This window comes from Pelodiscus sinensis, chromosome 18 (genome assembly GCF_049634645.1).
Source record: "Pelodiscus sinensis isolate JC-2024 chromosome 18, ASM4963464v1, whole genome shotgun sequence".
NCBI classification, from domain to species: Eukaryota; Metazoa; Chordata; order Testudines; family Trionychidae; genus Pelodiscus; species Pelodiscus sinensis.
Genome location: NC_134728.1, coordinates 34,087,485 through 34,108,655, shown reverse-complemented (window position 1 = coordinate 34,108,655; position 21,171 = coordinate 34,087,485). Strand labels below are relative to the sequence as shown.

The 21,171-nt window shown below is 46.1% G+C and overlaps 1 protein-coding gene across 5 annotated transcripts in view; it reads right to left on the bottom strand.

The window, feature by feature from the left end:
• The window catches only part of CBFA2T2 (CBFA2/RUNX1 partner transcriptional co-repressor 2), a 100,443-nt gene that overhangs the window by 52,659 nt on the left and 26,613 nt on the right, over window positions 1-21,171 (bottom strand). Inside the window, exon 1 of one of the 5 annotated variants that reach the window (XM_006134185.4) lies at window positions 13,289-13,557. The exons of the other annotated variants lie outside the window; for them this stretch is intronic. The gene's annotated coding sequence lies outside the window, so the exon portion shown is untranslated. Of the gene's footprint in view, window positions 1-13,288; window positions 13,558-21,171 lie in introns of those variants that run through there. 5 annotated transcript variants of the gene reach the window in all.

Here is a 21,171-nt window from a genome sequence, read left to right as displayed (position 1 = left end):
GAGTGGGAAAAGGGGGCAGCAGAGGAGAAAGAATTATATTAGTGTAATCCAGGAGTCTGCAACCTATGGCTTGCAAGCCAAATTCAGCTCAGTATGGAACCAAATATGGCTCTTTTGCCATTCCCAAAATGCATGCAACTTTTTAAATTAAAATGAAAAATTAAATCACAATTTAAAAAATGTGTACTTATTCATGTCTTGCTTTATGGATCTAAGAACTGGACTACCTACTCGTGCCAAGAGAAAAAATTGAGCAGTTTCCACCTTTGCTGCCTTCACAGAATCATGACTATTAAGTGGCAAGACAAAGTTTCAAATGTAGATGTTCTATCAAGAGCTGGCATACCCAGTCTCATAGCGATCCTTAACAGAAGATTCCAGTGGCTTGGCCATGTGAGGAGAATGAGTGATAAACACCTTCTCAAAGAAATCCTCTTTGGTGAACTAGCAAATGGAGTAAGGGCAAGAGGAAGGCCAAAGTTAAGATTCAAGGATATCTGTAAAAACACTATGAAAAAATTTAACGTCAATCCAAGCTCTTGGGAATCTACGTCATCAGATCGCAACACTCGGCGACAATTATTACAACAGGGCATGTAATTTTTCAATAGGACCTGTGCAAGTCATTCAAAAGAACTCCGTCTCAGAAGGAAAAAGTCTCAGACTCATGAAAATGGAAGTAGACTGGCATGTAGCTATTGTAATCGACTGTGCAAATCCAATATTGGATGCATAAGCCATGAAAGAAGTTGCAGATCCAGGCACAACTCAGACTGTCACTGCTGCTGCTTACTACCGTCTCTCGAGATGAATGGGCCATCTATACTTATTCATGTAGCGTGAATGCATGATGAAGCTGTATTTGACCAGTTATGATGTAAACTTCAAAGAAATGTGCAAAAAGATGCAGCAGCAGAAGTCCCATTACTAAAGTCTGCGAGTACAATGTTTCCTTTATGCTATTATTAATCATCATGCCAATTATCAGCAATATTAAGTTGTATATTTTCAGTCATGCAAATGGGCATTCTGATACAGCTCTTTGTGGACCACTTGTTCTGAATTTTGATGAGTTTGGCTCTTTGGTTTGAAAAGGTTGCCGACTGCTGGCGTAATGTCTCATAAGTAGGCCACATGCAGTGACTTGAAATGAATTAGACTTCAGCAAGGTGTCACAGAATCTATATTTTAGAGATTGGTGCATCTGCCTGTGAGTCTGTTTATTCAGAACTCTTCCTAAACCAGAAGAACTAGGACCACCAAATTTGGTAGGCAGCTTCCTCTTACCCTAACAGAGCAAGGTAAAGGCTTGGTTGTGCCAGAAAAGTAGGCTGTGCCTGGAATTTGATTGTTTTCCATGCCATGGAAAGGGAGGGGTGAGAGGAGGGATGCAATCTTCAGTCACCACTGGGGGCAGTGAGCGCAGGGGAAAGCTATCCTCACCACTGGGGGCATCTATACCTTTAACTAGTGGCCAGTTGGGGATGGGGCTCTGCCATCTTACCTGCTTCTAGTATGTAGCTTTCCTGCCTCAAACCCCGACTCCTGGCCCCACTGCCACACCACCAAGGCCAGCCAGACCAGTTCTAGCCACCCCTCACAGGACCCATTGGCGTGCCCCCCATCTCCCTTGCACTGCTGAGCCACCCAGTATGACCAATGGGGGCCAGGCTGTGCAGCCTTCCCCCACCTTTCCTCCCCCAGGCCAGGCCCTTGGAGCACTGGCGGGGGAGGCCTGTGCAGCCCTCCCTCCCCCCCCCTTCCTCTCTGCCCCTGCCATCCCAACCTCCAGGCAATCCCAACAAGCACTGGACTGTCCCTTTTCCTCCGACTCTGGGCTGTGCCAACTGGAAGCCTGCGTGGTCCCGTCTGGACATAGGAAATGCCAGGTAAGTCTGCTAGTTAATTTATTTACCCGCAAGACAGGCGAGAACTCACATCAGGTAACATTCAAGCCCAAATCTTACATTAATGGGACTAGCCAAGGACAATGGACTCTCGCAATCCTTTGTGCCCCCTGCTGATTTGGGGATTACTTTGCCACTTTTCCATTCCCTTAAATGCAAAGTTCAAATAGCAGAACAGCTGCCTGATTTCCTCCCTCCTTCCCCGTGTTACTAATTAATCCCTCTTCAGAAGTCATGTGAGAATTCTTTCCATGTGCAGTCTTCGATAACAGGTTTTTACAATTCATGTTTTTAAAATCAGGGTGTTAGTATATCCTGATCCACACACTTGCCCCTGAAGCAGCAATCTATTTGACTAATGACAGTAATTAGTAATTTTTGGAAAACATGCTGCTCCAACCATCTCATCCCAAGGACCTTAAACCAGTATTTTTTTTTATAGGGGAGTGAAAGGCAACGACCTCGGCAGAGTCCCGCTGAGAAAATGGCCCATTTGTTAGATTGGTGAAAGACCGGGGAGATTGCTAAACGCATGTAAGACTAAGCAGCCTCACAGCAGCAGAATCAGAAGGTTAAACCAACAACCTAGAGAAGGTCACTGGAATAATCCCCAGCTCATCTGCTGCTGAAAAGAACCTGTGGTTTCAGGACAGAGACATCAGGTAAATCAGCTTCTTTTGAAAGAGGGATACAGTAGGTAGGCGCCTTCCATATCACAGGCACTTTTCAGTAAACACCATATGGTCTAATCACTTAATTGGGGAAGAAAAAAAACCTTAAATTTGGGATGTGACTTTGTAAATCTGAAGAACGTTCCTGGGGCTATTCTGAAAGGCCATTTTACCAGCCTCAAACGTGACATACACATTTTCTAACCTCCAATTTATCTACACGTATCCCGTTCTCCCATGCAGAGCGTCTATTACTCCAACTCCAAGGAAATGACCCCTTCATAAGTGCAAAACCAATTATGTACAGCACTGAAATGCTTGGCCTGAACCCCACCTTCCAGAGCCAGAGACGTCCGCACTGCACACCTTTTGAGTGATCTCAGATGAATGCAAGGAAGACTCGGTGATGAATAAAGCTGTCCGATGTCTTCTGGAGGCTCAAGGTCCATTTCTTATCCTTTAGGGAACTGCCCTTCCCTGCGATTCTGATGATGCTAGAATGGCCATGGAGAACCAGACAAGTACCCTAAGGAATGACACAGAGTAGGGCCTCAATCTCATCAGATGATTCTATTCTCTTATCTGCTGATGCCTTGGGCACCCCTTCCACAGGGTCACCGTGGTGCTGATCAGATCTAATCCTAAGGGCAGATACTGTAGCAGTAACAAATTCTCATTTTTAATCAAACTGACCCTTACTCTATCCAACCCTTTTTCCTTACCTGGATATTGTCCTTCTGCTTTGGAAAGATCATCCAGCAAGTGACCGAGGCAAATGCAAATCTCCTTGGATTTGGAAAAGGGCACCTCTGGTGACTTGTCCAGCCCGACTGTCCTATTCTGGATCCTGTGCCAATGGAGGCTGCTTCCCATGCACAGGCAGGAACTTGCTGAGCCTCACCTCAAACAACATGGGGTGAGGAGAATAGTCTCTTCAGATCTCCCTCCTCCTGATGAGATCTGGACAGCTTTCCTAACTCTTGCGGAGAGAAGATGGAGGAGTATGAAGCCCCGGGACCTTCCTTAGAACAGCATTTGGATTTTTCAACTTGTGTTCATGGGAGCCCTGCCTGACTTCCTGTTTCTCTTTACCGGTGCTTCACTGATTCCAACAGAGGCCTTTCACTTGAGAGAAGCATTTTAGGAGCTGGAAGGCAATCAGGTCAATCTTTGGAGGCTGTTAGCCTTCTCTGGTTTCCAGTAGGCACAGTCTGGTTCCCTCCCACATGTGACTATGTAAGCAGTATGACAGAGATCCACAAGTATCTGCTGCAGGGGAAGGCAGAAGAGTGCTAGCGATACACACACTGCAGCCAAGAGAAAGAAGGAGCTTCTTCATTACTTGGGGAATGTGTAGCAGACTGTAACAGCGAGAGAATGTAAAGGAAGGTAGAAGGGTGGAAGCAGCCCAGTTACCCCTGGCTGACTTGAAACTCAAAAAGAACAGTGGATTTCACAAGGCTGCCCCTCTGCAGAGCCCACTAGAGAGCAGGGACCGCGGCAGTGAACCCTCCCCCATGGGAGCTGCTGCTGGGAAAGAAGGTGTAGGCTGGATAGGTTCCTGAACTAGCAGCATCTCTGCAGCCTGCAGTTACTATTAAGTCTCTTGAGAACAGCCGGGGAACAGAAAAGTCTCTGAACGGGATGGCTACTCCTACAGCTAGAACTTTGTCTGGCCTGAACACCAACTGTGGGGGGACCTGTTATTCTGAAAACACCATCGAGATCTACTTGCTCCAGCCCCTGCATACCAGAGCTGTTTCTCAATCCCATCCCTCTTCCCTTGCTTCACCATTTTGCCCACTCAGACTGGAAGGCAGAGTAGGGAAAAAATAGCCACAGTGCCCCAGAAAGCTCAGTTCCCACTGAATTTGGTTCCGATGTCAGAATTTGGTAGGGAGCACAGCTGGGGATAAAAATGTAATTTATCTTTAAAAAAAGAGGAAAACTGGTTAAAAAAGAAAGAATCTACTGCTCGGGCTTCTTTGGAAGCAGAGAATGCTGGGTAATTCCCCAGAAGGGGCACACTCTAGCCCCTGCACCTCAAAGGTCTTCCCTCCGTCCAAGTTCTCCGGAGAAGGCTAGCCAGCTGTTTATGCAGCTGGTCACCGGTGGGAATACAACCAGGAATCCCAACACTCTAGTGAGGTAAAGCCAGCACTGGACGGGTTAGCTTTCCCAAGGTCATAGCAAGTCAGTGGCAGAGCCAGGAAGAGAAGGCAGGAGCCCCAGTTCCCAGTCAGCTATTACCCACTAGCTCACTCTGGAACCTTAAGAGTGAGGCAGAATGTCTGCTCTCCGCATACATTGTCCAGTTTTCATAAGTGGCCACCTAAAATGCAGGATTTCTACGTGTGATTGAGACAAGCTCTTCTGAAAACAGGGCTCAATGTATAATTGCTGGGGTTTACATGAGCCTAATAGGCTTCCTCCTTCAGTCAGCATCACATGGGAAGTGCATCTGTGTCGGAGCCATTCAGTGACTGTTGTCAATCTTCCCAACAGCAGCTTGCCACCCAGGGCGCAGGGGCATGTGTGTGACAACTCTACCACTAAGTGCTCTGAAGAACACAGCAACTGAAATTAGCTGGTCACCCAGAAGTAACCTCTTCAGAACCCAGTGCATTACAATGCCACAGTTCAAGTGGATTTATTTCCACCTGGAAAGCTACAACAAGTATATTGGAAGTCTTGCATTAGCCTTTCCTCCAGTTTCCCATGAAAGTTTCTGAATCCTTGTTCATAATGTAAACGTTGTTTTGTTCCACATGGAACTATACACCAGCCTTGGTTACCTGTACTGAGGCTGCTCTAGTTTCCTTAATGCCTTTCAAGGTTCAGTTCTACTCTAAAAAGTGACCACGTAAACCAAAAAGTGGCCTTTTACTCCACACATCCGCTCCCTTAAACTTCTACTGGGTGACTTAGGTGACAAAAGTTTTTAGTTTGATTCATATTAATTCTGCAAGGTCCACACAGCTATAAGAGAAGTGAGAGTTTGATTCCTGTCTGGGTCAAGCAGCATAATAAATGGGCTCTCCGGGTGGAATAGAGCAACATTTTTTGCTGGTATTGATGATGCACAAGCCAGAAAGAAGGCAGCTTAATTTCAGATCCTAAGCTGAGATACAGAGCTGACATTCCCCCCCTTCCATCCTCATCTAAGCAGTGTCAACCTGCAGTCACAAGGAGAAACAGGGAGCTCCAATGTGCTATTTGTATAGTAAACACACACATGAAATGGTTTAGATTTAAAACAAACTCAAAACACGCCATTCTGGAGAGGTGTTCTATTAAAAAACAAAGAATGCTCTGTTCCGAAGAATTATACGATCCATGTTTTTTAAAAAGTGTCTCTGCTTCCCCACCCTTTGTCTGTCTAAACTTATGTAATTAATCAACTGGTAAAAATAGTTGCATCTATTTTCTCATGGCTTCTCCCTGAATTACAATTTGCTCACCAAGTTTATAAGGTGTGGCACCACAGGATATAAATGATGGCTAAATAGTTTCCATTACATATCATCCAAAGACTAGCAGAATTTTCCTGTTAGCAAGACGCCTCATCTCTGGATATTTCAAAGATTTAGCTGACTGCCCATTGGCCCTTGATTATTTCACTTTTACAGGGGAAGGAAGTATGAGAGAGAGAGAGAGAGAGAGTGTGTGTGTGTGTGTGTAATTAGCTTTGCTTGTAAAATGTTCATCACCCTCCTAACACTGAATAGGATGTGGAGCCTATGGGAATGGGGTGGGGGTCTAGTAGATTTCAGTATATTGTTCTTTGTGAGTAATAAAGTGCATGTGGGGGGAGGGAAATGAGTAAGTGGATATTACTTCTTACCACAACCCCATATGGAAGTAATCAAGCGCAAGGGTGGCAGCTGGGGCCAATAACAGTCACCTGCAGTTGAGGGACATGGGGGTTTCGGATGGGTTTTTAATGCTAATTTTCTTCAGAAACAATGAGCTAGAAAGAGCAGAGTAACAGACGAGGCTGGATGAATAGAGACCAGCCAGAACAATAACTGCACCTGGTGTTAAGAGCAGAGGAACAGAGCCGGCACGCGTCAACAGCATAGGGCACATCTGTTACCCTCACAATAACCCACCCTCCCTCCCTGCTCCTCCAGCATGGTAAGTAATACGAGGGCTTTAAACATTCACAGCTTGCAGCACAGCAACAGGTTTGAGTTCTTTCAAAGCAGCAGCATTCTCCCTCTGCACACTCCCCTTCGCTCCCCATTTAGATTGAGTTAAATAACAGGCAGCTGTCAATACACAGATGACTATTTAAGTTCCATAGTCAGACTGGAAGAAAATCATCCCATTTGTGGGCCAACTGGTAGATTTGTGGCTTCTGGTCATGGAGCGCGTGTGGCGCTGAAGACTATCAGCAGACACTTAAGAGTTCGAGCCACTAATAATGTTCTTCTGCTCAAAAGTTGTCCCCACCAACCTGATCATGAACTTCAACGGGGACACTGCCACGAACAGGAAAGGAGGAAATGGTGCATCTGAGCAGGGAACTGAGACAATGAAACTCATAAAACATTGTTTTAAGAACTCAGGGTAGGTTTGAAGTGCCACTGCCCAAAGCTGTTAATGTTAATTACTTGTTTTGTAAAGTGCTATAAAAATGTAAGGGGTTAAGCCTCTTCATACTGTGCGGATGATACCAGTTTTACACATGGTGGAAATCCAGTTTATGGGGAAAGTCTATTGCCCATGGATATTGGTCAGGCTAGAATTTCATAGTACTTCCGTCTAGCCTCAGAGTCTATGCAATTGAGGCACAAAGAAATTACACGTCCTGGACACACACAGTCTCTAGCAGATCCAGGAATGGAACCCGAGTCTGATTCCTAGTTTCGTACTTTAACTACAAAAACCTTCATAACCCTGTACTTTAAGGTCACAGATACCACATGTAAGCAGAAATACAGGTATTTTCTGATTCACTCAGAAGGGGTATCCAATACTTTGTAAAAACGAAGTAAATCAAAGCACATCTCAGAAGTAAAGTTTAATTAGCCTTTATGAAGGGTACAAGGTGGCTTTCCCAATAACCATTGTTCAAGTTTTTATTAGAACATAATTTTATACCTAACCTCTGAAAAACAATACTGTATGTAAATACTAGCCAGCCGTTAGGTTTGTTTAAAAGGAGGTTTGCCAGCTAACCCAAAGGGTACAGAAAAGTCATCTCTTCTAGCATGTATTAAAAAAGTCGGTGTCACTAAGTGATTCTCTCTCCAGTTCATATTTAAAAACACATTATCTCTGCTGCCCAGAGGTTTTTTAACAAATATCTGCTTCCACATATTTTACTGCAGTCTCTTCATATTCTGTGGCACTAGAGTATGTCTGGTAATATAATGGGGCCTGAGTCTCATTAACGATTAAATTAGGGATTCTCCAAATCACAAAAACTAGAAATGGAGAAGCCAACAAGCCCCTTAGTCCTCCCATATCAAATCAGGGCTATAAACCATGGCATTTTCTACTAAGAGTAACTCAACATGGCATTGGGAGTTTCCATGTTTACCAAATGTTGCATCTGGAACTGCCAGTCTTGCAAACTCAACCTGGAATCCAGACAGTTTTTTTTCTTCCTTGTGCATTAGCATCAGGACTAAAAATTTCTGCAAGCCAAATGATGCCTTCAAGGACATGTGAGCAACCCCTTGCCTACAAGTGGATTTGCAAAAGTGCAACCAACTGATACTTGATAAACAATTGTTGACAAAGCACTGGAAGAAATTGAACCCAGATGTCTCTTTAGGTATGTCTTATGCTGCAATTAGACACCCACAGTTGCCCCATGCCAGATGACCGGGGCTTGAGCTAGGAGCTGTTTAATTGCAGTACAGACATTTAAGTTCAAGTTGCAGCCCGAGTTCTGGGACACTCCCACCTTGCAGGGTCTTAGAGCCTTGGGCTGCAGCCCGAGCATCTACACCACAATTAAACAGCCCCTCAGCCCCAGTCCCGCAAGCCTGAGTCAGCAGGCACAGGCCAGCCGCAGGTTTTCAGTTTCACTGTAGACATCCCCTGACGACTGGCTCTGGAGACACAAGAAGTGAAACTGTAACATTAGAATCCAATCCCAAACCTGCTGAAATAGACGGGATTTTTTCCCGGACTTCTGTGGGTACTGGATGACGTGCTACTCGCGGATACAATTCAAATACCAAGCAGGTATTCGAAGTAACTAGATAACACTTTCCCATAGTCACTACTCATAGTAAAACTGCACTGTGATGATCTTTTCCAATTTTCAATGAATCACATGATGGTGCGTCCATCATTCCCCTAGGACCGTGGTCCCCAACACGGTGCCCGCGGGCGCCATGGCGCCCGCGGGGGCATTTCAATGCGCCCACCAGGTGCTCGGGGCTGGCCTGGCCCTGGGCACATGGCGCACGGGCGCTTGGCGGGAGGAGCGCCGGGCATGCGGCGGGGGGGAGCGCCGGCCCCGGGCACGCGGCACTCGGCGGGAGGAGAGCGCCGGGCGCGCGGCCCTCGGCGGGAGGGGGGGGAGCGCGCCGCCCCCGGGCGCGCGGCCCTCGGCGGGAGGAGCGCGCGCCGCCCCCAGGCGCGCGGCCCTCGGCGGGGGGGGGCCCCGCCCCCGGGCGCGCGGCCCTCGGCGGGGGGGGCCCCGCCCCCGGGCGCGCGGCCCTCGGCGGGGGGGGGGCCCCGCCCCCGGGCGCGCGGCCCTCGGCGGGGGGGCCCCGCCCCAGGGCGCGCAAGTGTCCCTGCCCCCTGGCGGGCAAACGGCCACGCCCCCTGGCGCCTGACAACCTCAAAAGATTGGGGACCACTGCCCTAGGAAGATTATTCGAGTAGGAATTTATCCCAATTTAAGCTTCTCTGTGCTCTGAGAAATGTCTTACTTTTAGCAATGCCTCACTGGCCTACTCTGAGCAATTCCTTCTCCCTTTGTGTGGCTAAAGCCTTCTAATGCTCAGGCTACATCTACACTACAGTGGGGATCAAAGCTCTGAGATTGAACCACCAGCAGTCAATTTAGTGGGTGTAGTGAAGACCCGCCAAATCAACGGCAGATCACTGTGCGATCGACCCCCTGTACTCACCTTACCATGCCCTACAATGTGAAGGGTAAGTCAACTGGAGAGTTCCTTCCCCCCCGCCACCTACCCAGTGCAGTATACACCCCACAATAAATCAACGTCAGGTTTGTCAACTCCAGTTACTTTATTCACTTAGCTGGAGTTGTGTACCTTAGGTCAACGTTCTGCGGTAATGCATACATAGGTTCAGTGTTGGTTATTGTATTTCCTCAGTAATAAATCCTGCTACACATCCTGCATTGTTCTTTTCACCCTCAGCCACAAATCAGCCCTTCAAGCCCCTGTATTTCACATCTTTTTCCAATCCCCACCTCCTTCCGCTGCCAATTGCTTGTGTCTTTCATTATAGAGATGCTCAGAAAAACACAAACCTACTCCCACGGACTCCAACAGGGAGCTCAAAAACAGCTCACGCACCTACCTCCCCCACCTTCTCTCTCTAATGTCCTGGGAGCAACACAGCTACATCAGCACTGCTTCCAAACTTAACTGTGTGTTAGTGTAGCAGAATGCACCCTTTGCATTGTGAAATAGTGAGGTGATGCTTCTTCTTGAGGGTGGCAGGATAAGGTCCGAAATAGACTACTAGAAAGTCATAAGCTTCCACTTCTTTTGAATTGCTGAACCACCAGATCCTTGTTTATCCACAATTCTCCCATTCCTATGTATCTATCTGTAATGATTACCCATGTAACTCTGAATTAAGGATGTTAAGTAACGGTTAATTTACTAGTCAAGTAGTTGATGGAATTTCCATCGACTACAGTACTCAACTAGTTGATAGGCACTTGTACATTTCAATGGAGGAATGTGGAACTACGCATGCAGTCCGGGGCCAGCGGAATGTCCTGCTGACTCCGGGCTACACGCGGCGTGCTAGCTTTGAAATGTACAAGAGTCCCCCGCTGACCCCGGGCTCCATGCTGCGCTGCCAATTTGAAATGCCACATGCAGCTGGGGACTCCCCAGCTGATCCTGAGTTCCATGGAAATACCACCTCAGGATTTCAAGGGGGCAGCCGCAAAGTTAATCCCCAGCTCAGCTGTGCGGTACTGCCACTCTGAAGCACCCCCTTTCCCGCCTCTATCTGATAGAGGAAGCCGGGGGAGGAGGGAAATCGACTAGTTGATTGCTTATCGGATAGTCAACAAGTTGACTAGTCCTTAACATCCCTACTCTTAACAACGTTAAACAAAAAATATAGCTAGATGTTCCCTCTCTGTTCTAAGCACTTTTCCCCCAAATGTTCCCTGAACATCCTGCAGTATTCTTCTAATCGCCTCTTCTCGGGACTCAGTCTTCTGCAGAACTTGAATGTGAATTTGGCAGGCTAGTTATTTAAAATAAAGACCAAGAGCCCAATTTTGAACACCTAATATGGGCAAAACTCCTGATTACTTAACTAGGGGTTTGCTTGCATAGTGACTGCAGGATCAAGTCTTAAATGGATTACAGGATAGGGATGTTAAATATCAGTTAATTTAATAGTTGATTAACCTCATGAATTCTTATCAGTTAGTCGACTATTCTATAGACCCTGGGGGCGGGTCCAGAAACCAGTGCACTCCTGCCCCACTCCCGGGAAGCCCCCTGCCAGGTGAGAGCTGGTCTGCAAGGGGAGCCAGTTTAAAAACTGGCTCCCATCATGGACTGGCTGCCTGTTGCCCTGTGCTGCAGCCTCTGATACAGAGGCAGCAGCCCATCTGCGGGGAGAGGGAAGTCTGAGCTCCCGGACCCAGCACAAGACAGGCTGCCTGCCTGCCAATACGCTTTAAATGCTGAGCTGCAGCAGTGGTAGGTCCCGGACCCAGTGCAAGCTGGGACTGAGCTGGACTGCAGGCCAGCCTGCTAAAAAAAAAAATTTACTGACAAGGGGGTGGGAGGGAAATGCAGATAGTCTATCATTAACCGATATGCTTTTGCTGATCAGTTAATTGACGACACTATTACATCCCTATTACAGTAACATCAACAAGTAATAGCATTAATGCTGCCAAATTCGGCAGTTCTTCAGTACCATCCTAGCTGAAGCTACTCAACTGCACCAGAAATAGTGCACATCCTGATGCAAATAAAACATGACAAAACTTCACTGTTAGGAAACCGCACGTCTGTATGGTTTGTGACTTTCTTTCCTCATTCTGGCGTGTTTGGGGATGCTAACGTGCACACGCTGCCCAGTACGCTCTCACAGCTACCTCAGAGGTGTTGGAAATCAAGAAACAAAGAGCAAGTGTAAAGTCCCTTTCCTCAGTCAGGATGCTGGCTTACAAAGCACATGGAAACGGTCTGCACGCAGAGAGAGTTTGCAAACTATGAGAAAAGGGGGATTTGGATGGTCAGAGTGCATAAGGAGGAAGAATGGAATGAGGCTAAGACAGGGACATTTAGCTTGAACAGCAGGATAAACTTGCTGCCAGTGAGAGCTATCAGGCTGTGGAACAGTGTCTCAGGGGAAGCCCTGTCACTTGGCAGGTTTAAAACTAGCCTGGACAAAGCACTAGTAAGCGTACAATAGGGAATAATCCTGCATTGGCAGGGAGCTAGAGTAGATAACCCAACACATTTTCCATCTATGATTGTGAAGCAAAATTTCCCACCCGCTCTTAGCCTTCCGAACTTTAGTGTGGATTCTGGCATATTTGGTGCAACTGAGCAGCATAAGGGGAACACAATGGATTATAAATGCAGTAGCTCTGGAGTTTAATGCTGCAAAAAAAGGGAGCCAATAGGTCACCAGGTATAATGGTATAATTTTTACAGTAGCATGCCCCGAGGGATCACAGGAACATTTTAAAACTGCTGAACCTTTGCAAAAAAAAAAAAAAAGGAACACAAAGCAGGTTTAAGATACATCTGAAAGACTGCACATTCCAGTCCAATAAAATGGAATCCAATGTACAGTAGCGTTACAATGAACATTGTAGCAGCAAAGAGAGAGGTTACTGCATCACAACACTGAAGGAAGAGATTTAAATGTTGGTAGCATCAATAGCTGCTTTTGAGTATAAAGAAAAAAAGGTAACACTCATGCACAATGCAGAAAAAATATGAAGCACATTGAGAACATTTAGGAGGTGATGGAGGTCACTTAGCCCTATATATTTACTCCGAATAAAATATTTTGCAAAACTGAGAACAAGGCTTCCCACAATGAAAAACACATTGCATTCAAACAAATATCCTCCCACTTTTCCATTTGCCTAGGAAATGCTGAATACTAGCCTTCTACTCAGGAAAGCCAAACCCTTCCACAGCGACAGAAAGGACAGCAAGCTCCATCACAGCTTTCCTCAGAGAAACAGTTTACTATTTTTTCAGCTGCATAATCCGCACACCAAGTCAGCTCATCTATTGAAGTTTTTACCAGCAGACCCACTGCAGTCAAAATGAGGTGGTTAGAGAGGGGAAGGCGATATTGCAAAGCACTACATATGTGAGGGTTCCCACGCACAGATATACACCTTCTCACACTATCTAGCTCAAGGTTCAACTGATCCACAGAACAGAAAAACATTTCTACTCTTAAAAATTAGCAAACAGCAAAACAGCTGAACAAAAAACCCAAATAAACCTCATTAACATTTTAAATAACCGAATTTAAAAATTTGCTTACCCAAAATACCCAGGAGGCTACAACAATCCAGCTATTGTAGAATACTCCTAATTTCTTTGACATATAAATAAAATGCTCTTCTTTTTCTGCTCTTAATCTTCGAGCACAGCCTCAGACCAGCCTTCCTCCTTTCATTAGCTGGACATGTGTCAGCTCTCTCACATCTGCGATTTCTCACTGACTAGAGCTGCCTGTCCGATTCCAGGGAAACACAGATGGAACCCAGATGGGAAGGTCCAGCCAAACAGACCAGCTCTTTACCGCGCCAGAATACCCAGATATACACACATCCTCCCTCCCTCCCTCCCTCCCTCCTCGCTGTCTCTTTCTCTCTCCCCCCCCACCCTGCTTGCTCTGTTACCAGGGCTCCTTGCCAGCTGATGTCACTAAGCACACACCTACCAGTGACTCGCAACCACTTTGACATTAACTTGTTAAATACACATATTTTGTTTGTGGCTGACAAGAACACTGATAATGCACTGTGGGACAATGATCCATGCTAGGTCCCAGTGAAGAGGGGCTTCAAAGGATGTTCAATTGGACTGCCCATTCCAAAATCCTTTATTATGCCTTCACACTTGTGCAGCTCTTGTTTGTACAGAACGTCTGTTGTAAATCACTCACACAGGCAGCCTGTAGTGCTGAAGAGAGCCTTAATTGTAGAACTCTTTTAAAAACTGGATTTGGATATGCTGTTTGGAAAACAAATTAATTTTCCAAAGGTTTCCTAGTGTATGTAAATCTTTCACGTAAACTGCCTTTTTTAAAGTAAATTGCAGAACTGGCATGTGTTAACAATTCGAAGCAATAAGAACATACTATTCTCATGGTGCAGGGAAATCAAATTAGGACTGGAAAACTCAGAGGAAGAGTTATTAAATACATAACATCCGAATCACAGTGGAGGGGAAGTGCTAAAGGAAAACGTGTCTTGTTGGTTAACACTACATGGAGAGGATTCGTGGGATAAATCTTTTAGCAGTCACCGAGCAAGCTCACAGAAGAAAGTGTTTCCCATGAATCTGTAAAGTATTTGGGGCTGGTCCACACTAGACAATTACATCGACCTAGCTACATCGCTCAGGGGTGTGAAAAATCCACACCGTAGGCTGACCTAGCGCTTGTTCAAAGGAAGACTTCTTCTGTTTACCTAGCTAGTGCCTCTCAGGGAGTGGAGTCAGTACAGTGACAGGGAACCCCTCCCATAACCGTAATAGGTGTCTACACTGCTCCACTGCAGTGCTTCAGCTGGGCCACTGTATGGTTAACAAGCACAGCCTTACACATGATCATTTTGCAACATGAGAGCACCTCTGTCAGGACTCCCCCTTGGTTGTAGCCACTCACAGCATACACCTTGGACAACAGAGCTCACCTGGCAGCAACTCCAGTGCATCAGGGCTTTGCAGATGCTGGGAACTAGGGCAGCATGGCTTACACTCACAGCTGACACCGCGCACACCATGGTCCCCTGCTTGAGCTCAGCGCTGCTTTGGCTCCTTGAAAGAGCAGAGAGGTGACAGCACCATCACACTGCTCCTGGGGACTTCCTTGAGCTGTGCAGGCTCAGTCATGTTTCCTGGCCCTCGGAAAACCCTGTGGGCATCACTGAAAGCTAGGCAGCTCAACAATGCCCAGCACCTAATGAGAATGTAAATCTCAGCATTGCCACTGCAGACTTTAAAGCAATGGAAATCTCGACTAAGATACTGCGTTTCTGAAAATCTTTGCCATGAGTAGGACAGAGGTGGCAGATTGAGGGCGACACGTTCAGTTTCCCTGAGAACTGTACAGCATGATTCTAGCACAGTAAGGGCTAAGCATACAATCTGACTGCTCTGAACAGAGTACTACTATGCATGGCAATAAATACTTGCAGGAACAGGAAGTTATACAGAAATTCAATGGCCTCAGCCAATCAGAACCCAGGGCTGCAGATGCCCATTTGGGGTTGGAAATGGGCCTCCCAATTAACTTCCCAGGGCTTTGCTTGGTTATTGGTCCTCAGAAACTCACAGTCCTAGGCTCCCAACAGATTGGTCACTTCCATGTCTCCCCTGCCTTTTCATCCCCCATTTTTCATCCCTTTTCATCATTCCGAGAGAGGTTAAGGTCCCCTCATTTCCCGTGGAAGGGAGGAACAGAAGGGGGGCTAGGCAGAGGAGGAGCTGATTAAGGTGTGGGAGAGGGAGCTAGTCCTTCCTAAGCAGCAAGGGGGGAGTAAAAGGCACACCTGAGGGAAAGAACTCCAGCTGCTCAAGCATGCCAGGCCCCTACCAACTCAGTAGTAACTAGGGATGTAATAGCATAACCATTTATATGGTTAGCCCATAAACTTGGGCCTACTGGTTACCGTTAATGGCTACACGCAGGCTCCCATGGAGCCGGCTGCTGCCTCTAATACAAGCGGGAGGCAGGGTTCAAATGAAAATGAATAAACCTGTCACTTCACTATAGCTTTCCTTTGCAGGGTGGCAGCCAGCTCCATGGGAGCAGGGTTGGCAGAGGGAGCAGGTACTTGCCAGGAGCTGGCTTAAAAGGTGGCTTCTGGAGTGCACCCACTCCTGGGGAGTCAGCTGCTGCCTCGCGCTGCAAGCTCTGTGGTACAGAGCTTATACTGCAGAGCCCGGCAGTGCAGCCAACTCCCCGGGAGTGGGACCTGCCGGCTCTGCTCCCAGGGAGCCAGCTACACAGCAGGCTCTGCAGTACAAACTTTATACTGCAGAGTCCGGAGCATGTAACTGCTGAGATTTCTCAGCAATTACACCATTACCTAATTAACCACTTCTTAACATCGCTGATAACAACAGCACCCTGGGCTAACAATCTTCTGTCTTCAGCTTTGGAGTTCCAGCCCACAGAGCCTCAGTCAGGATTTAAGGACCCAGAAAATGCTCCAGAGGTATCCCAATAGGTGGTGCCTTTCAGGCAGCCTCTATCACAGCATGCCAACGAGGGGTCTGCTCACAAAGGAGAATTCCTCCTAACTAGCCTATGAAGTCATCCAATCACAAGGTTTCACACCTCCAACTGCTTGGGATTGGTTTTCTAGCTCTAACTAAAACATATTCAAACACCCTAAAAGCCACTTCTGTGTGCTTTACAGTCAGCCAACCAGCCAGCAGAGGGGGCACTAGATTAAGCCTGTTCTCAGATAGCTATGTCCCAAGAAATGACAGCCACCATGTCCGGTACACCAATACAAAAGGTGGCCACAACAAACTTAGGTTTATTCGTTTTCATTTGAACCCATCTCCTCAAGGAAGCTGAAATTTCAACATAACGGTCCCGTTACAATTGCTTCCCTTTGTCCTTGTGCACACTTTCATCTAGCTTGGGGAGGGCATCACTTGGAGAGCTGACACATTTAGCCTTCCTGTCCACAAAGAAGTTGAACCAGAATGTACATTTGCAAACAGCCTCATCCAGATATGCATCTGTTCTGTAAATAGTTGTGCTTTGTAAAAGTGGTAAACACACCCAAAACCTGTGCAAAATACTGAGGCTCAATATTTCACAAAACAAGATAAAATGTGCATCTTAGTTATGCAGAGACTAAAAAGTTTAAAAATGGACCTTTATTCAAAACTTAACAATTATTTTCCTTATGTATTGGCCTGCAGTCCCAAACACCAACAGGGAAAAGCCAATTTGCAGCAGCTGCAGACAGCTGGTTAAGTCCAGATACTAAACAACATAATTAGATAAACTAGTCAAATATTAATGCTGCAGTTTCACAAAAGATTGTTCAGTACTGTTAAGTATTGTTTTAATACTGTTGCTGCGTAAAGGTATTTCTCCAAATTCAGAGCCTCTGGAAATCTCTCTCCATCCTCTTATCCAGATGGCACCTTACTCAGACCAGCTGTGTGGTGCAGATTCATCTTTCTTTTGTGACAAAAGTTTTTCCCTTTTCATCCAGAACTCAACTAGCCAAGAGGAGTTAAACTAATTTTTCCCTTTGTCAACTAGATTCCATCTGCAGCAACCCTTAATTGGTTATGGAACATAAGCCAAAGAACCCACCTTGGTTTCCAGAACTCAAAGTGAGTTTGCAGGGCATGTCATTAAAAGAAACCAGCCAGACTGTTAGGGGGAACAGCTGAAGCAAGGGGAAGGGGACATGGGGGGGGGGGAGAAGAGGTATAAAGGTTGCTCTTGCTTTCCACCAATGCAGCTGTACATACGGCTGGTTTTCCAGCATATAATAGAATAGGCGAAGACTGCTTAAACTCTAGCTACAACCAACCCCCAGGGGCCAAAGCTACAGTCAGGAACAGACAGCACAAGGGAGTCCCAACCAGTGTTCCCTGTAAGATGAGAGAACATAGGAGTGCCAGACTGGGTCAGACCAAAGGCCCATCTAGCCCAGTGTCCTGTCGGCCGACAGAGGCCAATGCCAGGTGCCCCAGAGGGAGTGAACAGAACAGGGAACCATCCAGTGATCCCTCCCTTGTTGCCCATTCCCAGCCCCAAACAAACAGACGCTAGGGACACCATCCCTGCCCTGCCTGGCTAACAGTCACTGATGGACCTAACCTCTATGAATCTATCTAGGTTTTTTGAATCCTGATAAATAGCTGGGCAGCTTGGGCAGCTACTCAGGAGAGAGATTCAGGTGCCACCCAGATGACTAGCAGAGCCCTCACAGCCGCCGGCAATATAGGTTTCTAGTGGTGAGATGCATCTGCAAATGCCTTAGTGCACATAACTAAATTTATTCTGCACATGGGTGGACAAAAGTTAGGGGAAACACTGGTCACAAACATACCCTCTTTCCTCTAGTCAACCGCATATGCTGGCAGTTGGGTGAGGGGGGCAGAGACTGCTCTATGCCAGAAGAAATCCCTCAGGTGTTGGGACGATCCTCCCAGGGCCAAATACACCAGCTCAACAGTCAGACTCTCTACACAGTGCCATACAAAGAGGACACGTTGCACAGATGGATCTGGTCAAACAGGGGCATCACCATAATAAAAGCAGCACTCATTTGGTTCCTTTAATCTCCAGCTATCAATCATTTCACAACAGCGAGTGCCATTACCCCCATTTTGCAAATGGAGAAACTGAGTCACTTTGCCTAGGGGCCTCATTCAAAGCCCACAGAAGCCAAGAGCTGTCTTTCCACTGACTCCCATGGGCTTTGGCTCAAGCCTAGAGTGACCTTCCCCATGGTTCCATAGCCCACCAATGCAACTGCTGAAAAAACGTCTCCAAACCTCCTGCTCAGTATCCATTCATGACTAGACCAAAAGGGAATGGCTTTTGTATCCTTTACTCTTTCTTCAGAGAGGAACGCATTCAAAAACACGTTATTGATGACTCCTCACAACAAAAGCTCAGCAGTTGAGAAAAAGCACAACTCCTTCTACTGTGATGGGATTTCCCTAGAAAGTTTTGGCTTCCACTAATTGCTCCTTTGCCAACAGAAGGGAAAACAAAGGTGAGATCCACCAGCAAGAAAAAATAAACCATATAACTTGCCAGTCATCAAGCAGGATCCCTCATTAAAACAGGCAACAAACTAGCTTGCTCTGACAGCAGCCATCCCTAAGGATTCTGCTACCCAGATGTTGATATTGTGCATGAACACCACAATGGAAAGAACGACTACACTTGCAGCAGCTAGGAAAATTGCTTCTCTGTCTCTGTGCACTAATCTGGTTCTACTTTCTTCACATGGGAATGTTCCATGGAAAGAACTATGAAAACAAAGCTTGAACACTGCAGGCTATTGATACCTGCTGCTAGCTGTGGTTTCTGGGAAAGCAGAGAAATCTGGAAATTTTTGTTTCCAGTGGAATTTTTATGCCTATCACAGCCTATTTCCCCAGCAAGCAAAGAAAATCTGAACTCGCTTTGACTTCTATTAGATTCCTCACATATTTCGTGACGGACTGAGGCATTATTTTTGCTTTCTGTGCTCTTATCTTGGAAAGTCGCCTTGCATTTATTCATGGCAACCATGTTTGCCATCTTACGCTCCTCACTTTCCACTGCCCAGAAAATAAACCCAAATACCAGGGCAGCCAAAGTCATTTAACAGAGTAAATGGAAACTGTAAATTCATGCTAAATAGAATCCAATGGAAACCAGTTGGAATCCTTTTCCTCTAGTCTCCAAGCTGGGCAGGAAAGTCAAACATCAGGTTGCCTTGTTTATTCCTTACATAAAAGTCACTAGCCGCAGGAGGGGCCAGCAGACTTAGGCCATGTCTACTCTGCCACTTCACTGTGCTGCAGCTTTCTGGATCAGGGTGTGAAAAAACACCCCCCCCCCCAAGTGCAGCAAGTCACAGCACTGTAAAATTTATAAGTTTAGAAGGTAAAATAAAAAAACGAACAAGTTAAAAATCACCTAAAAAAGTTAGATGCCTGCAAGTCACCACGGCCTGATGAAATGCATCCTAGAATACTCAAGGAGCTGATAGAGGAGGTATCTGAGCCTCTAGCTATCATCTTTGAAAAATCATGGGAGACAGGAGAGATTCCAAAGGACTGGAAAAGGGCAAATCTAGTGCCCATCTATAAAAAGGGAAATAAGAACAACCCAGGAAACTACAGACCAGTTAGTTTAACTTCTGTGCCAGGGAAGATAATGGAGCAAGTAATTAAGGACTTGTAAATCTGTAAACACTTGGAAAGTGGCAAGGTGATAGGGAACAGCCAGCATGGATTTGTAAAGAACAAATCATGTCAAACCAATCTGATAGCTTTCTTTAATAGGATAACGAGTCTTGTGGATAAGGGAGAAGCGGTGGATGTGGTATACCTAGACTTTAGTAAGGCGTCTGATACAGTCTCACATGATATTCTTATCAATAAACTAGGTAAATACAACTTAGATGGGGCTACTATAAGGTGGGTGCATAACTGGCTGGAAAACCGTACTCAGAAAGTAGTTATTAATGGTTTACAATCCTGATGGAAAGGCATAACAAGTGGGGTTCTGCAGGGGTCTGTTTTGGGACCGGCTCTGTTCAATATCTTCATCAACGATTTAGATATTGGTATAGAAAGTCCGCTTATTAAGTTTGCAGATGATACCAAGCTGGGAGGGGTTGAGACTAATCTGGAGAATGGGGTCAATTCAAAATGACCTGGACAAATTGGAGAAATGGTCTGAGGTAAATAGGATGAAGTTTAATAAAGACAAATGCAAAGTGTGCCACTTAAGAAGGAACAATCAGTTTCACACACAAAAAATGGGAAGCGATGGTCTGGGAAGGAGTACAGCAGAAAGGGATCTAGGAGTTATAGTGGACCACAAGTTAAATATGAGTCAGCAGTGTGATGCTGTTGCAAAGAAAGCAAACATGATTCTGGGCTGCATTAACAGGTATGTTGTGAGCAAGACACAAGAAGTCATTCTTCCACTCTACTCTGCGCTGGTTAGGCCTCAATTGGAGTATTGTGTCCAGTTCCGGGTACCGCATTTCAAGAAAGATGTGGAGAAATTGGAGAGGGTCCAGAGAAGAGCAACGAGAATGATTAAAGTTCTAGAGAACATGACCTATGAGGGAAGACTGAAGGAATTGGGTTTGTTTAGTTTAGAAAAGAGAAGACTGAGGGGGGACATGAGAGCAGTTTTCAGGTATCTAAAAGGGTGTCATAAGGAGGAGGGAGAAAACTTGTTCATCTTGGCCTCTGAGGATAGAACAAGAAGCAATGGGCTTAAACTGCAGCAAGAGAGGTTTAGGTTGGACATTAGGAAAAAGTTCCTAACTGTCAGGGTGGTCAAACACTGGAATAAATTGCCCAGGGAAGTTGTGGAATCCCCATCTCTGGAGATATTGAAGAGTAGGTTAGATAAATGTCTATCAGGGATGGTCTAGACAGTATTTGGTCCTGCCATGAGGGCAGGGGACTGGACTCGATCTC